Genomic DNA, 27,653 nt, shown 5'->3' on the forward strand with positions numbered 1-27,653 from the left:
TTTTAGCACGTGCTTCAAACGTCGCGGATTAGGGTTTTGATTTTAAGCACCTTTTTACTGTTTCATACACTCATTTTCTTCGACATTTTATTCTAAATCATCAAGCACTAACATTCTGACGAGAGAGAGTAGGGGCCTCTCATGGTTGAATCATCAAGCAATAACATTCTGATTAGAGAGAGTAGAGGCCTCTCATGGTCGAGGCCTCGAGTCGATCTTCATCCTCGTCAAATCTTTTCTACTAATAAGCTGACATTTTAGTGATCAATGGAGGCTGAATCAGACCCAAAGTACTTCTCCCTTTCTCCTTAGCAAAATTGTGATATGTTTACAAATAATCCATCCCTTTTTAAGTTAGTACTTCTCCCTTTCTCCTTAGCAAAATTGTGATATGTTTACAAATAATCCATCCCTTTTTAAGTTATTTCACAATCTTTCAAACTCTTTCTAGAATGGTTTTTATATCTATCAACATGTTTGGTTTCTTTTATCTAAAATTAGTTGTATTTCTATGGACATCATTACTATTCAAATTAGAATCATCAACTCTCTATGCTCTTTGGGATAAGATATTTTCCTAACAAGCAAATCATAATGATTGTTGATTCTATTTTCATTCGTCAAACTATTTTCATTCCTTTTTGACGTTTTGCAATGGATTCAACAAAACTCTCTTATAAGGATAGCCTTTTTCTTGATATCTTTGATTAATTTGGTACTTATTTTTATGATTTTATTTTGCTAGAACTTATCAAAAAGAAAGAAGTTCCTTTTTTTTTAAGATTCAACTAAAAAAAAACCAATTATCCATTCAATATAATAGTGATGGAATGCTCGAGCACTCACATACTTTCATGAGTCCATATATAAAGTATTTTCTTCCTTTCCATAACTCAAAATGAAATTCGATTCCCTAATTCAAGACCCAATCAATAGACACCACATTCGGAGTCGAAGGGTTATCATATCAAGATTTAACGATTATTTTTCATTACTCTACTAACTACTAAATTCTTGAAATGAAACCTAGACGCAAGGATGTATAGCCTTTTTCTTGATATATTTGATTAATTTAGTACTTATTCTTATAATTTTATTTTCCTTTATTACTCTTTTCTTCCGTAAATCTAGCTGTGTTTTCTAAGTTAATTCCAATAATAGTTTACTTTGAATTAAATTATAAATGGAGTGTTTGTCCTTAATATTTCTTTTTATAAATGGTTTATATAATAGATTTTGAAACTTTAATGGTACCATAAATCTATATTGTGGTGTTTTTAAAATTATTTATTAGATATAAATTATAATTACTTTCCATCGGTAAGGAACCTCTACAAACAGTGTAATACTAAACTGATCTTCTCCTCCTTCAAGGTAATGTCAATTATGTGGCAGCGAACTTTATTATAGTAGAAAAATAGTATTTCTCCTAAATGTAAAAAATACCATTATTGTAAACATGCCCAACACCATTACATGTTGTAAATAAAATTTTGACGGCTAAAATAAAAATGATAGGAAGAATGGTTTGAAACATTTGTTGGCATTAAAAGATTATTCAATCAGCTGAAGGAGTGGTCTCAGGTACCAGTTGTTTCTTGGCCATCGATCCTTACTCAATTTTTTTAGCACGTGCTTCAAACGTCCCGGATTAGGGTTTTAATTTTAAGCACCTTTTTATTCTAAATTTTTATTCTTCGACATTTTATTCTAAATCATCAAGCACTAACATTCTGACGAGAGAGAGTAGGGGCCTCTCATGGTCGAATCATCAAGCAATAACATTCTGACTAGAGAGAGTAGAGGCCTCTCTTGGTCGAGGCCTCGAGTCGATCTTCATCCTCATCAAATCTTTTCTACTAATAAGCTGACGTTTTAGTGATCAATGGAGGCTGAATCAGACCCAAAGTACTTCTCCCTTTCTCCTCAGCAAAATTTTGTACTTCTCCCGATCTACCCAACAAAATTGTGATATGTTTACAAATAATCCATCCCCTTTTTAAGTTTTCTAGAATTGTTTTTATATCTATCAACATGTTTGTTTCTTTTATCTAAAATTAGTTGTATTTCTATAGACATCATTTCTATTCAAATTAGAATTTTGAATTCTCTATGCTCTTTGGGATAAGATATTTTCCTAAACAAGCAAATCATAAAGATTGTTGATTCTATTTTCATTCGTCAAACTATTTTCATTCGTTTTTGACGTTTTGCAATGGATTCAACAAAACTCTCGTATAAGGATAAACTTTTTCTTGATATCTTTGATTAATTTGGTACAATCTTATGATTATAAATGATTTTGAAACTTTAATGATATTCCATAAATATATACGGTGGTGTTTTTAAAATTATTTATTAGATATAAATTTTACTTTCCATCTGTAATTTTTTCATGGGTTCCTCTTCTCCTCCTTCAAGGCAATGTCAATTATGTGGTAGTGGACTTTATTATAATAGAAAAATATTATTTCTCATAAATGTAAAAAATACAATTATTGTAAACATGCTCAACATCATGGCATGTTGTAAATCAAATTTTGACAGCTAAAATAAAAATGTTAGGAAGAATGGTTTGAAACATTTGTTGGCGTTAAAAGATTATTCAATCAGTTAACGGAGTAGTCTCAGGTGGCACTGGTTTAGGTTGCATTGATTCCATGGACAATATTCTTGATCTATGATGATAGGGTAAGCAACATTATCTATTTCAATATCTTCAAAATGTATGTGAGAGGAGGCTGAGTATGAGACGGCAAAATCTGACCATGATTTGATCCTGACACCATTTGTAGTACCGATTAACTTGCATTTCTTCACTGTAACTCCTACCACTTTTTTTTCAGTTTTATACTTGCCCAAGCTGCCTATGCTAATGCCATGTCCCGGTCCGCAAGTAACATCACTAATGGTTATTTTTCTATTAGTATATTCGACAGATATACAATCATCTCCCGTTGCGATCACGATATTGAGAATGTAAACGTCTTCTGAATCACCCAAGTGAATTCCATCGGTGTTAGGACTATGGTCTGGTGCAGTAATTTTCAGGTAATCGAAGGTAAGATTCTTGCCGACCAAAACATGATATGAAAATTCTTGCTATCTAATGAAGTTATATCCTTCACTATCGAATTTGTGATGAAATTGAACTTCAAATTCTGCTCATTTTAAACAAACAATGAAAAAACACTCCCGTGTAACATTAATGCTAACCCAAATTATGGGTTCTTTTTATAATTAGAGCATGTATGAGCATTTACCATGGGAAGCTGTTTGCATATTTTCTTCCGGTGGCAATCATTCTATTCCCAACCAGCTTTTTCTTGGCCATCGAAAACTCCAGTACCAGCCAAGCTTTTTCTTGGCCGTCGAAAACTCCAGTACCAGCCAAGCTTTTTCTTGGCCGTCGAAAACTCCACTACCAGCCAAGCTTTTTCTTGGCCGTCGAAAACTCCACTACCAGCCAAGCTTTTTCTTGGCCGTCGAAAACTCCAGTACCAGCCAATGTCAAATGATCGACGTATAACATAACAAGCAACCCATCTCCTTCTGTGTCGGTAGGAGAACTTGTAATGTTCCTTCAACTAGAAGCTCAATAGGACTTTTACATAGACCTTTGAGCCTCGATGCTTCTAATTGATAAGCTTCTTCCGGAACTAATACTTTACTTGGAGCAGCCGACGCATATGCTTCCTTCCATGCATCTGCTAAAGACTGTGAATTCAACCATTTCATTTGAGAAAAATATTTTGTACAAAATAAAATTTTGGTTTATCAACTTAAACAAATGTACACATACTTAAGTAACATTATCATTAGGTCTGGCACCAAATTTCGTAATATCAAAAAACACCGCTAGTAGCATCAGCGGTAGCATTAGACACCAACAATAGCAGCAGTGTATTAATGTCATGAACTTTGATATCAATCCCATCCTTTCTATTCACTTGTCTCTTCTCCCTTGCCTTATTTTCTTTTGGTTCAAATTCCCAAACTTCTTAGAAATAAGAATGGATTTGAATGCATTAGCCAACTCAAACTCTCTTTATATACAAATACAAAAATAACCAATTCAAACTAGCTAAATTGAAATAAGTATGTGATTTAAGGCCGTCCCTATAATTTGTTTTACCTTAAATGATGGAGGAGGGGTCTAGTTGGAGAGCCTAATTCCTTTATTAAATTTCTATGCTAGATAAATGTACATACCACAATTTTCAACAAATGAACCACAACAAACCTTTATTAAATTTCTATGCTAGATAAATGTACATACCACAATTTTCAACAAATGAACCACAACAAAACTTTATTAAATTTCTATGCTAGATAAATGTACATACCACAATTTTCAACAAATGAACCACAACAAAAATTTATTAAATTTCTATGCTAGATAAATGTACATACCACAATTTTCAACAAATGAACCACAACAAAAAGATTATCCCAAAAGAATTTATCAAAAAATTCTTAAAAAAAAAAATATATATTAGTTTTCAAACTATTACTCCCTACTTTTCTTAATTTTTCCTATCTCATAATTTTTCTTCTTTTTCTCCGTGAGAAATATTAATGAGAATAAATATTTTTGATTTTATTGTTATTCGCTTGTTATTAGCATGTATAAAAAATATAATAAAACGATGTGATGGAAAAAATCTTCTTTAGTCATTTTTCAGCAATATTTGTCAGAGGCCCGTCCATGCCCAATTGCTTAGTCGGGCTTGGCCATTTCCAATCCTAATGGACAAACCCTTGATCCAATTTTCTCTCAATTCTTCACATATCTTGTTACCTGATTGATACATTCTATTGGGCGCACTTGCCATATGTTTTTTCAGAATCAACTCTAGAGAATTTGTAATCTATTTTTTAGAATCCGCTCAAGAATCACATTCATGCACTATCAATTATCATTTGGGACATATAAATGTATAGAATTTTATATGTGGTTCTCTCAATTATTCCGGATGAATGGAGTTGTAGGGTTTCTTGTGATACGTTATGCGGAGTACACTAGGTTTGATCAAGCTCCCCTTCACCTGTGTTTTTTTTTGGATCTTTATGCTGTCTCTTGCAGAAAAAAGGTCTCCATCATCAATTTGTGCCACCATGTAGTGTTTGGGCAGGGTTCCCTCTACCTCCTTAGGCTGTTCTTGTTCCTTTTGTCAATGAATTCCCTTAAAGTTTCTTTTCTAAAGGAAACCATAAAAGAAACAAAATTGAGCCCATTGGTGTTATATTTTCCTTTCTAGGATGATAGCCCACCGTGAATTATGAAGTTAGTGGATATCAGGTAAGGGGTATGGAATGAAATGATGAAAAAAATTAGAATTTCAAGCTATTTCGAGGTTGAACGACGCATCAGTGCATAGGCTTCACGGGCATTAGTGTACTACGCATGTGAGTGGTAAATGCTTATTTCAAGTTTCAGCTCATTCTGTTCAACTCCTTTTGACCTGTTTTATCAATATTAACTTATACTAACTTTGAAAATCATTAGATATAGGTCAAATTAAGAGAATTTGTGACCATATTATGAACCATTATGAATGCAAAGAAATTGACGATTTATGTAAGTAGTATCTCGAAGCTCCATGCGTAAAATGGCATGAGTTATATAATAATAATAATAGTCATGAATCCATGCGTAAAATGTGAGCATAGTAGAGAATCATGATTAGTAAATATGATGTATGACTCTAGTTTATGCTTATGAACTATTTACGATATGGAGATGTGAATGAGTATTATTAGTCTACTAATCCTGCAAAATCTATGACCAATGCGATGTGTGTCAAGTTGGGAACAATCAATATTTCTGACCAGAGAGTTTAGTAGACAAACCGTATTTGACTGAGAGTGAGTCTTGCATACAAGTCTAAAATTTGTAGTAAACATAAATAGAGCCCATAAATAAAACTTAAGGTTGCTACAACACCTTAATATCAATAGAGAGTTCCTAATAGATGAGACTAAGAGCCAAATGGTTGGATGGAGGACTTTATCCAGCCCAAAAAACCTCAAAATATCCCATTTTGAATAAATCTTAAAATATTCTGAAAAAATAATAAAATTTGTTAATGATAAGTTGGAAAGTTAAAAGAGGAAATTAATTACTCACCAAAATTATTTTTAATTTTTCTTTCTAGATAAATGTGAAGTAATGTGATTGAGATGACTGTGTAGTCGAGTTGGAGACGGATCCTACCTAGACCCGTAATATGTGTCAATAGTAAAAATAGTGAATCAAATTTTCGAGTGAATCAAACTTTCATGTAAGGCGGATATTGTATTAAATTTATATTTGACATATCATTTAATTTTTAAAAATTTAACTTTGTTAGAGTTTTATTAAACACAAATAAATAGACAAACAAAATTTTGAGATTAATTTCCGTATATTTAAGGAAATGCATGAGTTTAAAGTATATTTTCTTACATTTAAAAATATTTTAAAGCGTTTCAAAAGTCAATTCCAAAAGGCTCCGAGAATAATCAGTTGGTTTCTTCCGGTGTATAGTGTATAGATCCACATTACTCCATACAAAGCTGAGTTACTACCTTACAAAGAGTAGCCAATTTTATAAAATTAATACCATTTTTGTATGCAAGTTTTTTTCTTTATTCAACATAGATATTAGACATGTATGGTTTAACTACTATATGCATCCCTTTTGACATTTGATCATTTTAATATTTCTATATTCTTTATTGTTTTTGTATTTTTAAATTTGATTCATTTTGGTCTATATACTTTTTAAATACGACTACTTGAATTTCTGTGTGCAAAATTTTAACCTACATTTTATACATCATGGAATCCATTTAATACATATAGACTATATTTAAAGGAATGTGAGATAGAAAATGAAAATGAAGAGATTTAAAGGAGTGTGTTAAGCAAAGGAGTTGACGATTCATGTAAGTAGTATATCGAAGCTCCTAAACCAGCATGTTACCATGGGATTAAGACCTAAAAACGGTGAATGTATGTAAATGGCATGAGTTAAATAATAATAATAATAATCATGAATTCATGCATAAAATGTGAGCATAGTAGTGAATCATGATTAGTAAGTGTGATGTATGACTCAAGTTTATGCTCATGAACTATTTACGATATGGAGATGGGAATGTGTATTCTTAGTTTACTAATCCCTGCAAAACCCGTGATCAATGCGATATGTGCCAAGTTAGGAACAATAATTTTTGTGACCAGAGAGTTTAGTGGACAAATCGTATTTGACCGAGAGTGAGCCTTACGTACAAGTCTAAAATTTGTAGTAAACATAAATAGAGCCAACAAATAAAACTTAAGGTTGCTAGAACACCTTAATATCAATAGGGAGGTCCGAGTAATGAGACTAGGAGCCAAGGTAATGGTTGGATGGAGGACCCTATCAACACCAAAAACCTAAAAATAACCCATTGAGAATAAAACTTAAAATATGGCGAAAAAATAATAAAATTTGTTAATGATAAGTTTTGTAACGACCACAAATTTTCTACTTAATTTAAGGTCGCTACTGTATACATATCATAAACATTGAATGCGGAAGACTTCGTTTAAATTCCATAAAACATAACTTTTATCTTAAAACACAGCCATGGACTTGCGTGTTTCGAAAACATCTCTAAAACGACACAACAAAAGACTAAACAAAATGAATAAGAGTTTAATTAAAAAGATCATAGTCTAGCCTAAGTCTAAGAAAATAAATACCACTACCCTATGCATGTGTCATGATCTCGAGTTGCGATACCGTCGTCAGCCGTACAGGAATGCCTTGCCTTCCTAAAAAATGTAGTAGGACGAGACTTGAGTATTTCTAGAATACTCAGTAAGTAACCCCCTTATCGGGGTTATGTAACAATCACATGCAATGAAATGATGGGACCTATCTTCCATTTCGTTTCGTTTCGTTTCCCCTACGGTGCTGTCCTAATGGGTAATCGTGGACGTATACCATATACTCTACACACAGCCCATACGTGCGAGTATGGGCTCACCAGCTAGTTCGCACACCGCTGGGCCACTTTCCTTATCCAGTGGGCATACTCTGGGAGCCCTTTATGCTGGGACTCATTAAAACTTGTAACCGTCACCGCAACGCTATGCAAAGTATAACGATCGTTGTCCTATCATTGGATGTACGCATCCGTACCCTCGCGATGGGATAGGGGTATCCCCCCAGATGCAGGAACACACATAATGCATGAGGTCCCCCCTTCTTCTACATTTATCATTAATGATCATAACCCCCCTGTCACGTTCCATGCTTCATGTCATTCTCATTTTCAATTTACATTTCATGCATATTCCTATCGGGGTTAAACTAGCATACAATTTAATGACACGTGCAGATCCACGGGCACGTGCCAACATACAACAAATAACGCGTAACCTATGACGGGTGAGCCACTTACCTGGCTAGCTTAAGTCATTGTGTGAATGTTTGATTAATCCACCACACCTAAATGGTGTGAAAGTTATCTTATTTATAATCAAATAAATTACAAGGATATGAAAATAGTAATAAATGGAAATAACAATAAATGGAAAGATACCTATGATAATAACCCAAATATTAGATATTTGCCTTATAATAAAATATCAAATATAATATATATGGTAAAATATAATTTATTATTAAATATTCTTAACACCCCACCGCAAGCTAAGCGTCGTATTTAAACGAACGTTAAGCTTGAATCTGAAAAATTCAAAGAGGTTGATAAACACTTTTCATGAAGATGCTAACAACCCGGTTCTTGGCCATCAAAAATTGCAGAGGGATCGCCGCTCAGCGGCGATGCTGCCTTGGCTTCGGCGAGAATATGTCTAACCCATGAAGAGGGATTGTCGCTTAGCGACGATGCTGCCTTGGCTCTGGTGAGAATATTTCTAACCCCAAGAAGTAGAAGGGGAAACCTAGAGCAAGGGACAAAGACAATGTTGAAGCCGGAAGATTCGCCACATTGGGCGAAGGAGCCAATTTTGGCGAGAAGGGCAGTTTGAAGAGTCGCCTCATCGAGCGAAGAAGCCAATTTTGGCAGGAAGGGCGGCGGCAACTTGGTTGGCGAATAGGCCAGTGCGTCACCCAGATTCCGAAGGTAAATCTCTGCAAAAGGTTGATAGGTTTAGGTTAGGGTTTATGTGAAGGATGAAGGTTGATTGAGAAGAAAATGAGAGAGACTATATTAGCCAAGGAGAAAACCGATTGGGTTGGAAAAGGTGAGATTGTATGTACAGAGTATGACGAAAGGTGATTTGGAGGTCAATAGGGTGGAGCCGAAGAGTAATCAATCGGCTCCGACTATGGCAGCCATGAAGACTGCCCCTGCGGCATCAAAACCAGCAGGGGTGGTGGAGAAGAAGATTAGAGGATTCAAAAGCCATTAAAAAGAAAGGATCGGGGTTGTTAAACCGAGAGGGCTCTGATACCATGTGAATGTTTGATTAATCCACCACACCTAAATGGTGTGAAAGTTATCTTATTTATAATCAAATAAATTACAAGGATATGAAAATAGTAATAAATGGAAATAACAATAAATGGAACGATACCTATGATAATAAGACAAATATTAGATATTTGTCTTATAATAAAATATCAAATATAATATATATGATAAATTATAATTTATTACTAAATATCCTTAACACATTGCCACGAATATATTTTTAATGAAAGTTCGATTCCGTTCTTTAAAATCCGAGTCAACTTATATGAGTCCATGATATTAGTTTCGAGTTTGAACTATACAACATTATTTCTCTAATTTACATTGGTCCATTGGCAAATTTTCATTGGAGAAACGCATCCTGACCCGTGAGAAGACACGTGTCTGGCGCACGAATTCGAGTCGGCCTGAATACGAACTGACGACCCTAGCAAAAGGATATATGACATCGATCTAGCCTAAAACTCTATAGCCCCTAGCTCATGTGCGCCTCCGCCGCGTCCGCTCCATCATGCCTTATCTGAAAGAAATTCAAAGTAGTAGGGATGAGTATATAAAATATATTCAGTAAGCACCCTGCTGGTAGTTCATATTTTATTATCAAAATTTGTTAATCTTAGTTAACTCATATTGTGTTTTATTCTCATTTGGGTGTTCGTCCCCCATTATAGGCGCCTCCTAGGCTATACCCTAGATGTACTCATTCCATTTTCGATCGTCTGTCTCCGCACCAATCACTGTCGGAGTAACCAACTAACTTGTAATCTTTTGTTTTCGAGTAGAATATCTCAAGTGACACCGTTCTTTGGATGTATCATAGGACTCGCTTCAACGCCTTCCAATGTGAATAAATTGGCTCCTCCATGAACCGGCTTATTATGTCGACACTTAATAAAAGATCTGGCCTTGTACATGTAAGATAGCAAAGACTTCCTACCAGGCTCTGATACCTATTTGCATCTACACGTTCTCCTTCATCGTACTTTGAGAGTTTTCTACCTGGTTTCATTGGTGTTGATATCGGGTTGCAATTTGTCTCTACTTATTTAACCTCCAAACCAAGGAAAAACTTCAACAAACCCAAGTCTATCATCTCAAATTCTCGTGTTATTGTGCTTTTGAACTCTTCTATCATTTCATCATTATTGCCTAAAAAGATGAGGTCATCGACATAAAGAGCAACAAGTATCACATTACCTCTACTCTTCTTTATGTAAAGTGCATGTTCGTGGGAACATTGCTTGTACCCGTTCTTCTTGAAGTATGTATCGATACGAGTATTCCATGCTCGTGGTGCTTGTTTCAACCCGTAAAGCGCCTTCTTCAATTTTAGTACCTTCTTCTCTTCTCTAATTTTCATGTACCCGGGAGGTTGTTCGAGGCAAACTTCTTCTTCAAGCACACTTCTTCTTCAAGCACACTTCTTCTTCAAGCACACAATTCAAGAATGCTGACTTGACATCCATTTGAAAAATCGGTCATTTGAATTGAGCTGCTTGGAAAATCAGCAATCGAATTGTCAACATTCTAGCGATGGGAGCAAACACTTCATCATAGTCGATTCTCACCTTTTGCTTGTATCCCTTCGCAACAAGTCGCGCCTTGTACCGCTAAATCTTGCCTTGAGCATTCAACTTTTTCTTGAATACCCACTTCACACCTATGGGCTGACTTCCTTCCAGTAATTTTGTCACTTCCCATGTATTGTTGCGATGAAATGCTTTAATCTCCTCATCCATGGCAGTTTGCCACTTCGTGTCTCGCACCGCCTCTTCAAAGCTGATATTTTCAGCATCTGTCAGAAGACATACAAGGTGTACCTCATTTGTTGAGTCAAACAAATCTCGCAAACTTCGCATTTTGAGTTGTCGTGGTTCATCTTCATTATCGGAAATTTTTGAGTCTGTTGGTGCACTTGTTGGTGCAGCGACTGATGATTCTCCAACTTCGATATTGACATCCGTCGAATTGTTCTAGTCTCATTCGTTTGCTTCATCTACTCGCACATCGCGACTCACTATCACCATCTTGCTTATCGGGTCAAGTAGTTAGTATCCTTATGTCTTCTCATCATATCCAATAAAGATATACCTTTTGCTTTTGATTTCGCGCTTTGTTCTTCGTTGATCCGGTATGTGAGCATAAACCACACTATCAAACACTTTGAGATGAGAGATTGTAAGCTTTTGTCTGCTCCAAGCCTCTTGTGGTGTTTGATCATCTAACTTTGCATGTGGACATCTATTTTGTACATAGATGACACATTGCATGGCTTCTGCCCAAAATTCCTTCGACATCCTTTTGCTCTTGAACATTGATTGAACCATGTCGATAATGATCCAATTCTTTCTCTCGACTACACCATTTTGTTGAGGGGTGTACGGTGCGGTTAGAATTGCCTTATGCCTTGCTCCTCACAATATTCCATGAAAGCCGTCAAAGTATACTTGCCACCTCTATCGGATCGTATAGCTTTGATATGTCTACCACTTGCCTTCTCTGCCATCACTTTGAACTTTTTGAAAACCTCGAATGCCTTGAATTTTTCTTTTAGAAAGTAAGCCCAAGTTTTTCGTGACTAATCATCGATACGGAAATGAAATACATCTTTTCGCTGAACGACTCGGGAGTAATTGGTCCACATATATCTGTATGGATCAACTCGAGAGGTTGTTTAGCCAAAAATTCAGCCTTCTTTTGAATTGAGGTTCTCGCATGCTTGCTGAGCACACATTCTTCACATAATTTTCTTTCAAAGTCCATGTTAGGTAGCCCATGCACCATATTCTTCTTTGATAACTCCTTTAGGCCGCCATGATGTAGGTGACCAAAACGGAGATACCACAGTGATGCCTTGTCTTCTACGTCGACTCGCAAACACTTTTCTCGTATACTTCTTAAGTTCAGTTTCTACATCCGATTTCTTTCTATCTCGACTTGAGCAACCAAACGCCCTCGCTTATCCTTCAGGTGTAGAAGGTGGGTCCTTTAAGAATATCGAGTAACCTTTCTCTGTGAGTTGCCCCATACTCAATATGTTGGTCTTGAGGTCTGGTACATAATAAACATCTTGGATTGACCCCATTACACCATCCTTTTGCAAGAGATGTATCGTACCTCGGCTTTTGACCTCCACCTTTGACACATCTCCAAATGACAGATGATCATCTTCAATCTTTTGCATCTCTTTGAATAGGTACTCATGACCGCACATATGGTTTCTTGCCCCTGAGACGAGGTACCACAGAGTGTCGTTGTTGATGTTGTCTTCTTGATCCATCAAGAGAAGGCCTTCATTTGTTACGTCTTCCAAGGCTAGGTTGGTTGCTCCTTCTACCCTTTTTTGGCTCGACAATCTTTTGCAACATGCCCCACTCTGCCACAATTGTAACTTTTTTCGGAGCTACAATCATTTTCATAGTGACCATATTTTTGACATTTGTAGCACTGAATGTTTGATCAACCGCCTCTTCCTCAACTACGTCCTCTTCCACGCCAATTTGCTTGGCTCGACTTTCTCTTCTCCTTATAATGTCCTTCATTTCTGCTGCCTTGACCACCTCGACCATTCCCGCGACTTCAACGACCTCTACCTTGAATATTTTGAGAGCAAAGTACCTTTTCGTCTTTTATTGATGCCTTGGTCTGAAGTGCTTGATCGAGTGTCTCCTACTTCTTTTTCTTACATTGTTCGTGTGCCTCGAGAGAACCGATGAGCTCATCGACCGTGAACTTCGTTAGGTTCTTTTCTCTTCTATCGCACATACAACATTCTCAAAGTTGTTGGTTAACGACCTCAAGATCTTCTCCACAACCAGTGTCTCAGGTAACATTTCTCCGTTTCAATTTAGTTGATTTGTCACGGTCTATACGCGCGTAATGTAGTCAGATACATTTTCTGACTCCTACATCTTCATGCTCTCCAACTCGCCACGCAGAGGTTGGAGACGCACTTGCTTGACTTAGTCGGTTCCTTTGAACACCTTTTCTAAAGTGTCCCACGCTCTTTTTGAAGTAGTTGTCCTGGCAATCTTCTCAAAACTCGACTCGTCAACAACTCAGAATAGCATGTATAATGCTGTCTTATCCTTTGATTGTAATTCTTTTAATGCCTTGTTTTGCGCTGCCATATAACCCATGGTATCCTTTGGTTCTTCGAAACCTTCTTCGACCACCTCTCAAGCGTCTTGAGAGCCGAGGAGAGCTTTCATTTGGATGCTCCAATTCTTGTAGTTCGTCTTCGTTAATCGCCATAGCGGAATTTGACCCATCATATTCGCCATCGGCTCTAATAACAATTTGTTGAAAATAAAAGTCGCTCTGATACTAATTTGTTAAACCACCACTCACTAATCTATGAAGTAATCTCACACTCACTAACAATCGAACGCTCTGATACCGATTTGCTAAAGTACTACTCACGTACTTATGAAGGAGATTTCGAGAGGGGAGAGACAAGGAGACAAAGAATTATAAAACACGTGCATATGGATCTCAAATCAAGTTAGGTCAAGGCGACGCGTCATCATTGGCCGTTGGATGCATTGCTCTAGCTGTAGTGTCACATGCGCCCAATTGCAAAACCAAACATGCTACTTCTCTCCTAGCACGACATATGTCTGTCGTTGGCCTCGACGCACTTCAGTGCCCGTCATCTAATGCATGTCATTGTCTTCTTCATGTACACAACATTTTTTTCTCAGTTTTTGATCTGTTTTCCAATACTTTTTAATATATTTGGATTTTCATAACTTTTCTTATATAACTCAAATAAACTCAGTTCTTTCACCAAATTCGTAGAGTTTTAATCCTTCTTTACACATTTTTCTCGTAATTAATAATCAATTTTAGGAAAACACAATTAAGTCCAAAGTTGGTCGAAAATATATTACTTATAGTTCTCCAAGAACATTGGAACTCTACCTTCGAGTCTAATTCCACTCGCCTATTATAAAATGCAACACAATAATATTTTTATTCATTTACTTAATTTGTTAGAATCACATTTTTAATCTAATTCTTTATGTATGTATAATGGAAAAAGGAAAACTTGATATTGATATCATCCATACTTTTACCCCGACGTTTCTTTTTTGATGTCATATAATCCATGAAACAAATGTAAACGGACCAAAAAGATTGTCTACAAATAAATTCGATACGAATTTCTTCACTTTTTTTGTCTTCTCAAAATGTTACTACATTTAGACCTTAAAAATGCCTATACAATAAAAAATAAGAACCATATGAAATCAAAAAAGGAAGAATAATCAAAACTCTCTTCGAAAAACTCTCAAACGGGTTTGATCCTTCTTCAATAATGGTCTCTAACTTGGGACAACTCGAAGACCTTCGATATGATACGAAAGTTGACGGTGCCAGTTCGACCCAATTTTGCTTACTTTTCACGTCTTTCACCATGTTTGAATAAAAGGTATAGAAAGAGAAAGATTTGGTGAGTCAAAGTCTAGGAGAGAGAAACTAATTTGTGTTGGAAATGAAGAGAAAGGATGGTAGAATCTCCTATATATTGTGTTTAAGATGAAAAAGGTGGAGGTTAAGGTTAGGAGATTTGGTTTGGAAGGTAGAAAATCAATGGCGGAAATGAAGCCAATTGAGAATTTGTTTGAACAAACTAGCTGCTATTCTTTTTCACCTCATTTTTAAATTTTAGTGTATCGTTTATGAACACCATATTTAGTAAATTTGATTAAACACAAATATATTAGTATAATTTTAATTAAAGTAATGAAATAAATAATAAACTATCATTATTTGATAAAGATTGAAAATTTTAAAATTATATTGGTAGTTAATGATTCTCATATTCTACTTTTTAGTACACAATTTGCGTCCATTATCTCATATTATTAGTAAGTAGAAAGAATTAGGGTGCCATATGCCGAACGAGTTGGACTAACCCAAACTATAAAGGGTGGGTTGGGTAAGATTGAATTTTTCGAAAATTGAAAATTCTATTCAGTTTGTGAGTTGACATTTTTTGTTCAAGACCCGGAAAAGGATTATGACCCAACCCAACTCTATCTTACTTTTAAAAAAGATTAAGAATATTTAACGTCAGTGAAATTAACGATGCCTTGTGAATTGTAATGTTCCGAGATTTTAGTTATTAATATTACATGTATTAAGATGGGGATTGAAATATAGGATATTACACCTTAAAATAACATTTAACTAACTTTTAACCGTTTACCTTACCTAAAATATAATTTCTAACTAAATAGTCCCAACTATTTCTTTAATTTTGGGACCTTGTCAACAATAATACAATCCTTTTTTAGGCTTTACAATCACCTATGTTCAAAGTATATATATATATCAATTCTCACATTTCTTCCTCTCAACTCTAATTAGTTCTTTCTCTAAGAGCGTATTTACCTCCACATCTCTATTAAAAAAATACAATATCTTCTTTTCATACTACGTTCATTTAAATAGAGATGGTGAATAGAATACAAAACCGGATTGAAGTGGCACCAATAATTCTCGTACCTTATAAAAGGTCTTCAAGTTCTCCCAAATTAGAGACCATTGTTGAAGAAAGTCCAAAGAACTTTGAGGTTTTTCCAAAGAGATGTTTATTTGTTCTTCCCATTTGTTTATCTTTTCTATATTATGTCCTTTTGTACCGACAATATTCATATTAGTTTATGTTTGAATTACTCTCTTACTTTTTGTATGGAGAGTTAACTTTTGTATTGACAATTGGGATCTTGTTTAAAAAACAATAGCAAGAATCTAAACAACAATTTTAATGGACAAATTATAATTTGTCCTTGAATATTGTAGTTCATCTAAACAATTAAATTATATAAAATGATACTAGATTAACAAGTATAAACCTTATAAATATAAAGTAAACTAAAACGTAATAAATTATTGACAATCTTGCTTACAGTTAAGTAATATGAAGATTAAATATAATATATGCTTTGATAACTAGAATATTTACAAATATTTTAGAATGAGAAAATAAATATGTAAGAGCTAATTTGGATGATGATGAATTGGAGACTTGGAATTATGGTTCCGGAAATGAATTATCGAAAATTGGTCTCTCCCTTGTTTAGAATGTATAAGGATATTGTTAGAAAATTTTCTATTCTTTGCGTATTCATAAATTTGGCATTCAAATGCTCTTACATAAATCACGTATGGGTGATGTTTTAGTCTTCCGTTCTTGAGTTGTTTTAAATGTAGCACAAAAAATTATAAGTTATTCCATCCAAGGAAAGTTGAAGCCATAGTAAAGGAAAAAGAAAAAATAAAAGATAATAAGGAAAGAAGGGTAAAAAATAAATTTACAAAAATAGCCTAAAAAAGTTTGAAAATCAAGGAACTAACACACCAAGGGGACAAATTTCCAATTGGGCCAATTGTTTGCCACATCATTGGTTTGGTCGTTGAGGATCTTACATGGCGGGAGGATGATTAATTGGTTGGTTGATGGATGTCACAATCGCACTCTTGTGACAATAGTCCAACGATTATGCGACACTTTTTCTAACTCAGCGAACAAGTCAGTCATATGGAAATCATAAGTCATTGACAATTTGGATATATGATCGTGTCTAAGTCATGTTTGAGAGAATTTATTTTAGAAAATGTGAGCGAGGAAATGTATTAAAAACAATTTGCAAGAAAACAATGGTATAAGCTAAAAGCAAATAAGCAACCACCACAGTTTTGATAGCATTTAATGTAACAGCTTAAGCCTACCGCTAGCGGATATTGTCTCTTTGGGCTTTTCGTTCTTGGATTCCCTCAGATATTATCCTCTTAGGGTTTCCCTTCTTCACTTTTCTCCGATATTGTCCTATTTGGACTTTCCATTCTGAACTTCCCCTTACAAGGAATGCTTTGTTTCCATCTCCAACTGATGTGGGATCTCGCAATCCACCCTCCTAGGGAGCCTAGTGTTCTCGTTGGCACACCACTTGGTGTCTGGCTCTGATACCATTTGTAATAGGCCAAGCCCATCGCTGGCACATATTATTTGCTTTAGCCCATTATGCATCGCTGACACATATTATCTGCTTTAGCCCATTATGTATTACTGTCAGCCTCACAGTTTTAAAATACGTCTACAATGGAGAGGAACTAGCCGTACTTCGATCATTGCCTCACACCATCCAATGACTGGCTTTGATATCATTTGTTACGGCCAAAGTCTGCAGCTAACGGATACTGACCTATTTGGGCTTTCTTTTCTGGGCTTCTCCTCAAAGTTGTGAAAGCAAGTAAAAGAGGTTTGGATCGAGCATGTGACCATGGACAACACGTTCAGCACATAGAGATTTAGACTGCTGTGCATCTAGAAATTGGTTTAGCTCGATGCTCTTAATAACCTAGTAGACTTGCATGACATCAAAGAATGACAAAGGTAGCACTCCTAACCATTAGTAGTATGTATGGGGTCATTAGTTTAACGGTGCCATCAGAGTCTCCACTACCCTTTCTACTCCAATACCCATATCATCGAGTTTCACTCTTGTACTCGTGGATGACAAGGAGGCTTGTACACACCAAACTATCCTCACTAGAGTTAGAATTTTACGAGCTAGTACCTCAACTTGAGACACCAGTTTCACACTGCATAGGCCGAACAAGCTACCCTAAGTCAAAAGAACATAAGATTAATTCACCCCATAGATGAGACTAGTCGCTTGACAAATCCACGGAGCCAAGAAAGGGTGAGCCATCTCCTTCGAACTCAAAGTGGGTCCCTGAGCGAATAATTTACGACTCAAAATTTTAAGACACCCCAATTCTCAAATAGTAGTAGATTCTAGACCAAAACTTCTTAGATCTCAAAGTAAAGCCTGTGGATACCTATTAGGTTACATATGTGATGAATGTCTAAAGTAGGTTACTTATAGAGTATATTTATACTCACCTGTTTTTCGTTTCTTTTTTAGGTGCTTGCAGGTTGTCATTCGAGGTAGATGAGCATTTCGTGACTTGTGCGGTCGCAGAGGGGATTGGGTTGTGGGTCGGGTTAGATCGAATCTAGGTGATGTGTCTCAACAGAACGCTTAATGCATTCGTCCAGTCGATATGTGTTGGCTCATCCACTTTTAACACACAAGTTTTACTTATGATATAAGTTCTTAATTTTTAGTATCACTTCCTTTGGAGTTATTTTTCGCAAGTTTCATAAAGATAGTTGAAGTTGATTTGGGTCGAGAGTTGAGGTTCTGTCTTGCCTCTGGAACGGTAAGATTTCAAGTTCTTAAGATGATCGCTGACTAGTAGTCAAAGTGGGGAAGACATCAACAGTTGTGTAGTACTATAGGGAGATGTCTCGAGATGTCAAACTTTTGTGTATTCTAGGTTTTTTTTTTTTATTATTGTTTTAACTTGTATCGTGTTCCTTGATCTCCATGTTATAATAAAGGTAGAGAACCAATTGGTAATTGATTTCAATTTGTGAATTAAATGAGGTTTTCTTTGATTTTAAAATTCTCAAAATATTAACTTATTTTTATTGTACTGGTCACGATCTAATACTAAAGCTTTGAGAAACCGACTATGATATAGGATTCCATGAACAATATCTGTGTAGTGGGCACACATGCATGAAGTACAATACATCCATTTTAGTGAAGTACAGAGGGGACCTCTAGTTGGATGACGACTTCTGTTATGGGGTTCATAGAATAGTGTTCTTCTAACGTTGAATAATTTTTAATTTATTTTAGACTAGCATGTTAAGTTGTTTTGATTTATTATAGACCTAACTTGAACTTAGATGGTAATTATTGATTTTAGACCAGCATGTTAAGTCTGGTTTGTTCTAAGTTTTTTTTTGGACAGAATAGAATATTTGTTTTAAATGATATTCTTGTCAAAAGAGGCCTTACACCTTAAAACAAAAGGTTAAAATTATTCTATGAACTGTTTACCTTACCTACAATATTTGTTCTAATTTCTAAATATGGCTTCTAAATAGCCTCAACCGTCTCTTTAATTTTGGGAGCATGCCAACATAATATAATTCTTTTTTTAGGCTTTACAATCCCCCATTTTCAAAGTATATATAACTCTAATTACTTCTCTCTTATTTGCCTCTACATCTCTATTAACAAAACATAGTATCTTCTTTTCCTATTACATTCATCGAAATAGAGATGGTGAATAGAATGCAAACTCGAGTTGAAGTGGCACCAATAATTCTCATACCATATAAAAGATCTTCAAGTTCTTCCAAATTAAAGACCATAATTGAAGAAAGTCCTAAGAGCTTTGAGATCTTTCCAAAGAGAGGTTTATTTGTTCTTCTCATTTGTTTATCTTTTCTATATTATGTCTTTTTTTGTATAGACAATATTCATATTAATTTATGTTTGAATTACTCTCTTAGTTTTCCTATTTCCAATTAACTTTTGTAATGATTATTGGGTCTTGTTTAGAAAACAATAATGAGAATCTAAACAACAATTTTAATGCTCAAATTATTAAAATTTGTCCTTCTATTATATTCATCCAAATGTTTCACAAACCAGCATAAACTTTTATTTACACCCAAATTATGAATGTATCTGAATTATATAAAATGAGTGTAAACCAAAACATAATAAATTATCGACAATCTTGATTATAGTTAAGTAATATGAATATTAAATATTATCGTTTTCGAAATGAAGTATCCGAAATTGGACTCTCCCTAATTTAGAATATGCAAAGACATTGTAATAAATTTTGTCGTTCCTTACGTGTTCATAAATTTTACATCCGAAGGCTCTTACATGATCACGTATGGAGTTCTTGATTGTTTTAAATTTAGCATCAAAATTTATGAATTATTCCATAAAGGAAATTTGAAGCCAAATGGAAAAATGGAAGATAAATAAGGAAAGAAGTTTTTTAAAAATTAGAACTTGTTAAAAATGAATTTGGAAAAAGAGAACTGAAACAACACAAATTGAAAAATAACTGTGAAATCAAGAACTGCACAAAAAGTCCTAAAGTTTTGAAAATTACAAAAATAGCCTCAAAAGGTTGGAAAATCAAGGAACTAACCACCAAGTGGAGAATTTCCAATTGGGCCAATTGTTTGCCACATCTTTGGGTTTGACCATTGAGGATCTTGCATGGCTTATGCGCCATTTGCCTTGTTGAAGTGTGCGAGATGTCACAATCATACTTTTGTGACAATAGTAGAATGCTTATGCGCCATTTGTTCTAACTCGGCGAACGAGTCAACCCTATAAAAATTATAAGTCATGGACAATTCGAATGTATGATGGAGCCTCGGTCACATTTGAGAGAATGTGTTTTAGAAAATATGAACTAGGAAATGCATTGAAAATAATTTGGAAGAAAGCAATGCTATAAGCTAAAAACTAATAATCAACCACAACCGTTTTGATAGCATATAACTTTGGTAGGAAGAATTGATGACTAGTCGAACCCCTATAGTACATTTGGATGCATTTTAGCCGTGGTGGGTGAAGACAAAATTTTTGTGAAAGGTCATACACCCCCTATTGACACATAATAATAAAGACCTAACTATACATGAAAGCAACTAAAAGAGTTTTGGAACGAGCATGCAACCATGGACAACATATTTTGGACAAGCATGACTAGGACATCTGATCGCAATCATGAGCAACGCGTCTTGGACAAACATGACTGTGATATTGTAATACCCAAATTTTTAGATTAATAAGAAATAAATAAATAAAAATAACACCGTAATGGAAGAATTTACTCTTACCTTTCTTACTTTTATTCCTATCTCATAATTTTTCCTCTTCGAGAGAAATATATTAATGAGAATGAATATTTTTTATTTTATTATTACTAGCGTGTGTCAAAAATATATTAAAACGATGTGATGGAAAAAATTTCTTTAGTCATTTTTCAACAATATTGGTCCGTCGAGGCCCGTCCATTCTCAATTGATTAGTCGGGCTTGTCCATTTCCAATCCTAATGGACAAACCCTTGATCCAATTTTCTCTCAATTCTTCACATGTCTTGTTACGTGATTGATACATTCTATTTGGCGCACTTGCCGTATATTTTTCAGAATCCACTCTCAAATCACATTCATTCACTATCAATTATCATTTGCGAGCTATAAAGGTTTTATATGTGGTTTTCTCAATTATCAAGCTCCGCTTCCACTATGTTTTTTGGATCTTTATGCGGTCTCTTGTAGAAAATAGGTCTCCATCTTCGATTTGGGCCACCATGTAGCGTTTGGGCAGGGTTCCCTCTACCTCCTTAGGCTGTTCTTGTTCCTTTTGTCAATGAATTCCTTTAAAGTTTCTTTTCTAAAGGAAACAAGAAAAGAAATAAAATTGAACCCAATGGTGTTATCCTCAAAAATATTATTTTCCTTTCTAGGATGATAACCCACCGTGAATTATGAAGTTAGTGGATACATGTAAGGGGGTATGGAATGAAATGATGAAAAAAATTTAGAATTTCAAGCTATTTCGAGGTTGAACGACACATCAGTGCATAGGCTTCACGCGCACGTGGAGGTGTGAGTAACCAAGGAGTGGGACATGTGGGTCAACGAGTGTAGTATGCATGTGGGTGGTGGAGGCTTATTTCAAGTTTCAGCTCGTTCTGTTCAACTCCTTTTAACCCGTTTTATCAATATTAGCTTATACTAATTTTGAAAATCATTAGATATAGGTCATATTAAGAGAATTTGTGACGAAATTACCATATTATGAACAATTATGAAAGAAAAGGAATTGACGATTCATGTAAGCAGTATCTCGAAGCTCCTAAACAAGCACGTTACTATGGGATTAAGAGCTAAAAACGTCGAATGTATGTAAATGGCATGAGTTAAATAATATTAATAATAATCATGAATCCATGCATAAAATGTGAACATATTAGAGAATCATGATTAGTAAGTATGATGTGTGACTCTAGTTTATGCTTATGAACTATTTACGATCTGGAGATGGGAATGAGTATTCTTAGTCCACTAATCCCTGCAAAACCCGTGACCAATGCGATATGTGCCAAGTTGGGAACAATAAATATTTCTGACCAGAAAGTTTAGTGGACAAACCGTATTTGACCGAGAGTGAGCCTTACGTACGAGTCTAAAATTTGTAGTAAACATAAATAGAGCCAACAAATAAAACTTAAGGTTGCTAGAACACCTTAATATCCATAGGTTGGTCCTAGTAGACGAGACTAGGAGCCAAGGTAATGGTTGGATGGAGGACCCTATCAACACCAAAAACCTAAAAATAACCCATTGTGAATAAAAGGAAAAAATAATAAAATTTGTTAATGATAAGTTGGCTAGTTAAGGAGTAATTACTCATCAAAATTATTTTTAATTTTTTTTTTTTAAGATAATTATCCAGGTAATGAAATCCTACCTAGACCTGTAATTGTGTCCATAATGAATCAAACTTTAGATCAATGCGGATATTGTATTATTTAATATATCATTTAATTTTTAAAAATTTAACTTTGTTAGAGATTTATTAAACACAAATGGAAAGTTCAAATATTTATAAGCTAGATCTATTTAACTTGGTTTCTTCATAGGTATAGATGCGCATTACTCCATACCAAGGTGAGTTACTACCTTACAAAGAGTATTCAATTTTATAGACTATATTTCAAGAAGTATGAGATGAAAATGAAAATGAAGAGATTAAGAAGATCCCTTGGTCCGTAATTTAAATCTATTAAAAATAAAATAATCCAAGTTATCATTCTCACTTAAAATAACTTTTAGATATTTGTAATAACTTAGAAACATCATGTTTAAGTAGTAATATAATGGTTTATAAAATATGGATAATGTTGGGTGCTTTATTCTGATAACATTGTTGTTATGAGCCACAATTGTTATAAATGATTTGATCCAAGTCTTTCAAATGAAAATATGAGTAGAGATATCTTGTAGAATGAGTTTGTGTAGGACTAAGCCAAAATAATTTATCTATTTTTTTTAATAATTTTTTTACTTGAGAAGATTAATATTTTACTGTATGATCATATGCAACTCGATCTTAATTCTAAGTGAGTTCCGAACTCTACTTATTAGGGTTTATCATTTGATTTGCAAGGTGAGAACAACTTTCATAACCAATTCAATATGTCATCCACTTTAGAGACTAACCAAAGATTTGAGAACATGTCTTATGAGATGTAATTTAGTTATTTTTATATCAAGTAAGTAGATGAGTAGTTTTCTATGTGATGACATGAGAACTTAAGTAAAGGTCCCTACCCTCTTATCATGGTTGGATCATAAACAATTGTTCTTTCAAGAATTTGTGGTAATTAAAGACGTAAATATAGTTACAAGGGCAAAACAAACTTTTGACCTAATACATAATTACAATCCGCTCTTAAAGGATCTAGTAATAATTTCATCTATGACACCATTTGTCGTGCACCGTGTAGGAGTGCAACTCTAAATTTATCGTGAAGTGGTGTATAATTAGTGAATGATAATTGATTAACGGAAGAATTTAAATAACCAGTTCATAAACCTATTAAATAAAAAATAATATTTTATTTATTAAATGGTTCAAATTAATATTTAATACATGGTATATATCAATTCACAAAAAAAAAAATTATATTATAATACATTAATAAAATAAATAATGTATTTGAAGTACATTAAAATAATTATTGATGAAGTAATGTTGTCATACGGTAATCATTTTAATTTCATATTTGTAATATGTGATTTGCAAAATTGATGGTTTAAGTATATTTGAAGATGTCATAAAAAAAATTCTATCATGAAAAGTCTGTCATAGAAAGTTTTGTACCCCTAAGTTCTTGTCATTGCATTAATCCATTTAGGAAAAGTCCATAAATATATTCAATTAACCATACAAAAATCACATTTAGTTTGAATTTCCTAATTTACATTTTTCATATTTCAAACGACTTAAAATTAAATTTAATTTGTTTTCAATGGAATTAGACTTTGAAATAATGTAATGGTTTAGAATTAAAAAATAAATTAAAAAAAAAATATATATATATATTTAAATTTGGTCCGATATCTTGCGATTTCCGCGAGGCATTATTTTTGCAAAAGTAACTAACACGACCCTCCCTTAAATTCACATCTCATATCCCCCATAAACACATCCAAATCCACACATTTACGGCATTGGGCGGGTAAGGGAGACAAATCTTTGGATTTTAGGTTGTCATATCGCTCTCGGGCCTCTGCTATAGGTGAACCACACTTCTACAACGCCCACAACCCAATACATGCAGTCCAGCTCGGAACGTATCAGCCAAGTGTGCCTCAACCCAACCCATATAGCCCGCGGTTAACTTGAATAATGACCCGCCTCATTCCCGCGTTGACGCGGCTTGGCGGCGCAATAGACTCTGCTTCTCAGCTTAGACGGCTCGTTTAAAAATTATGTACCATTTCTTAAGTTTTGGATCTTTCTAAAACCATTTTTACCTTATTCAAGGAATTTGAGAAAAGTAAGAGTTCTATTTATCCAAATTTAGTTAGTTGTAGGACTTAGGTTAGAAATAATCATCATGTTTAGTTAGGCTAAGAGGTTTATATGCTCTAAGCATGTTTTATGAATTGATATAGGTGAGAATTAACATTGGAACATAGTTTTCGAAGCGGCTATCGAGTAATTAGTAACTTCGGCCAAGGCCAACCTTATAAGTGGTTTTACTGTTGGAGTTAGCTAATTGGTTGATTTATGATGGTGCATGCATCATATTAATTATGTGATGCTTATATGCTCTTTGTATTGCCATGTATGCATGTGATATCCATTACACTATATTATGAATGAAATGAAATGTCATGTATGAAATGTTATGTCTTACCATATAAGTTATGTGATGGATCACGTGATATATACCATGTATACATGATCCATATATGAAATATGTTATGGAGGAAAAGAGAAACGAAATGAAACAACTATTACGTTAGGAATGAAAATCATGGGACCTCATGCATGTATGTATGTCATGTACATCAAGATACTCCCCCGTAATGTTATGCTAGTACGAATGCGTACTTTCGATATTTATGTTTGTCATGATATCATGTGGGTCTTTCCTTTTCTGAGGCATCCTGTGACGTGTACTATTTTGTCCCAACCAAGTTAGGCCCAAGGGGTACGTATAGGAGCCCGCCTAGTGGGTCCTTGAGTGTGTACGTGGGCCGTGAGTGAAAAAGTACCATGCATCAAATCCTATCCGAAACTAGAAAGAGCCTAAGGTCATGTTACGATTTTAAAAGATAGATCTCAATCATGTATTGTGTGTGACTGCATTGCTAGCTCCAATAGTAGATTGACTTACCGAGAATTTCTTAAAATACTCAAATCACATGTTACCTTATATTTTTTAAGTAAAGGCAAAACTCTCATGCACGAATGACTGTGAAAACTGGAAAGGCTATGGAAGTTAGGATAGATCATGATAGGACAATAACATTAACTCAATGACTTTATTTTAAAAGTATTTATTATGAATTTTGCATATGTGATTAAAGCATGCTAGGGTAACGTCACTAATTAACCTAAAAAAATTAGGGGCATTACCGATAATCTTTTGTTTTAGAAAGTGGAAAATAGTAAAATATCAAGATTATTCCTAAAGTAAATTAGTTTGCGATAGAATTAAAAACCTAGCTTAAAATTACTTTCATTCATTAATATAAATATAATCATTAATAATAATGAACTTTTCTTACCTAGATCAGAGACGTCATAACATGCATGCCTTTAATAACATATGCGAAAATCTAAATAAAACATTTTAAACCAAGCCATGAACTTATATGTTTAATTTAAAACAATAAATAAAAATAATAACATCGTCAAAATAAAACATTAACATAGATTTTTAGTATGAAAATGAAAAGCTACATATGGAACTATTAATTGAAAACAATGCATACGACTGTCCTATCTCAGCTTTCATGACCATTCCAGCATTCATCGTTATCCGTGTATGGACGCTTTACCTTTACCTGAAAAATAAGGGTAGCATGTTGTTTGAGTATTTTAGTAAATACTCAAGTAAGTAACCTCATTGTTGGAGTCAGGTAATGTAACATACACATACATGATGAAACCTATCTTTTAAAACAACGTATCATGAGCTTGAGTTCTTTCAAGTTTAGGTAGGGTTGGATGTGTGGTACTTCCTCATACACGGCTCACGCATACACACATGGACCTAGCAGGCGGACTCGTATACGTACTCCTGGGTCTCCTTCATCGAGCTAAACACGCTAATGCGTCGCCCAACACCATAGAGTGAAAGGCTCACATGATATGATAATGAACAAAAATATCGAAGGTACGCGTCTGTACTAACATAACATAACATAACATAACGAGGAAATATCCTAATGCACATAACATTGATAAATGCATGAGGTCCCCATAACTTAAAATCATAGCATATAATAAGAATCATTTCTTTTTTCTTTTCATTCATGTCATAGTACACATGAATCATGTATGAATAGTACTTATCATGACTTATATCACACACATTCATAACATGGCTTCACATGGCATTACATATCATGACGTAGCATAGCGTCACACACATTCATAACATGGCATAATAGGTCATCACATAACATGCTTAAAATAGCATAACATTCCTAATTCTGTGACACCCATGCTTCGTCATACAATCCTTCCAACCAACAAAAGTAGAGTCACTTACTTGTTTAGCCTTGATTTCCAAACTATTTTATAGGTGTTCTTAGGACATATTATTAAACTTAGTTTAGCTAAACAGATTGATTACTCTTAGTTTTAGCTAAAAAAATATTAAATTTGAGCAAATAGGAGTCTTACCGACTTAAAATGCCTTCAATAAGGTCAAAAACAACTTTAGAAGGGCCGAAAATGTTGGAAATGGTAATAAAATTGGGGTTCCGATTTTAAAAACTTTTTTACTGTTTTATACCCTCCTTTTTTCTTCGACTATATTGTAAATCATCAAGGTTGATCATTCCCCAAGAGAATTTCGAAAAACCTAATTCGGGACTTTTGAAGCACGTGCTAAAAATACTGAGTAATATTGATGTTTTTCGAAATTTTCTTGGTGAATGATCAACCTTGATGATTTAGAATAGAATGTCGAAAACTAGAGTTTCAATTTTAAACACTTTTTTTTACTGTTTTACACACT

The 27,653-nt window shown here is 34.4% G+C and overlaps 1 protein-coding gene and 1 pseudogene across 2 annotated transcripts in view; both read right to left on the reverse strand.

Annotated features, from left to right (window-relative positions):
* Window positions 1–27,653, reverse strand: part of LOC111472545 (exopolygalacturonase-like) — a 373,620-nt gene that overhangs the window by 44,000 nt on the left and 301,967 nt on the right. The window lies entirely within an intron of this gene.
* The window catches only part of LOC111472536, a 34,237-nt pseudogene continuing 9,197 nt past the window's right edge, over window positions 2,614–27,653 (reverse strand).

Source organism: Cucurbita maxima, unplaced genomic scaffold, assembly GCF_002738345.1.
Source record: "Cucurbita maxima cultivar Rimu unplaced genomic scaffold, Cmax_1.0 Cma_Scf00078, whole genome shotgun sequence".
NCBI lineage: Eukaryota > Viridiplantae > Streptophyta > Magnoliopsida > Cucurbitales > Cucurbitaceae > Cucurbita > Cucurbita maxima.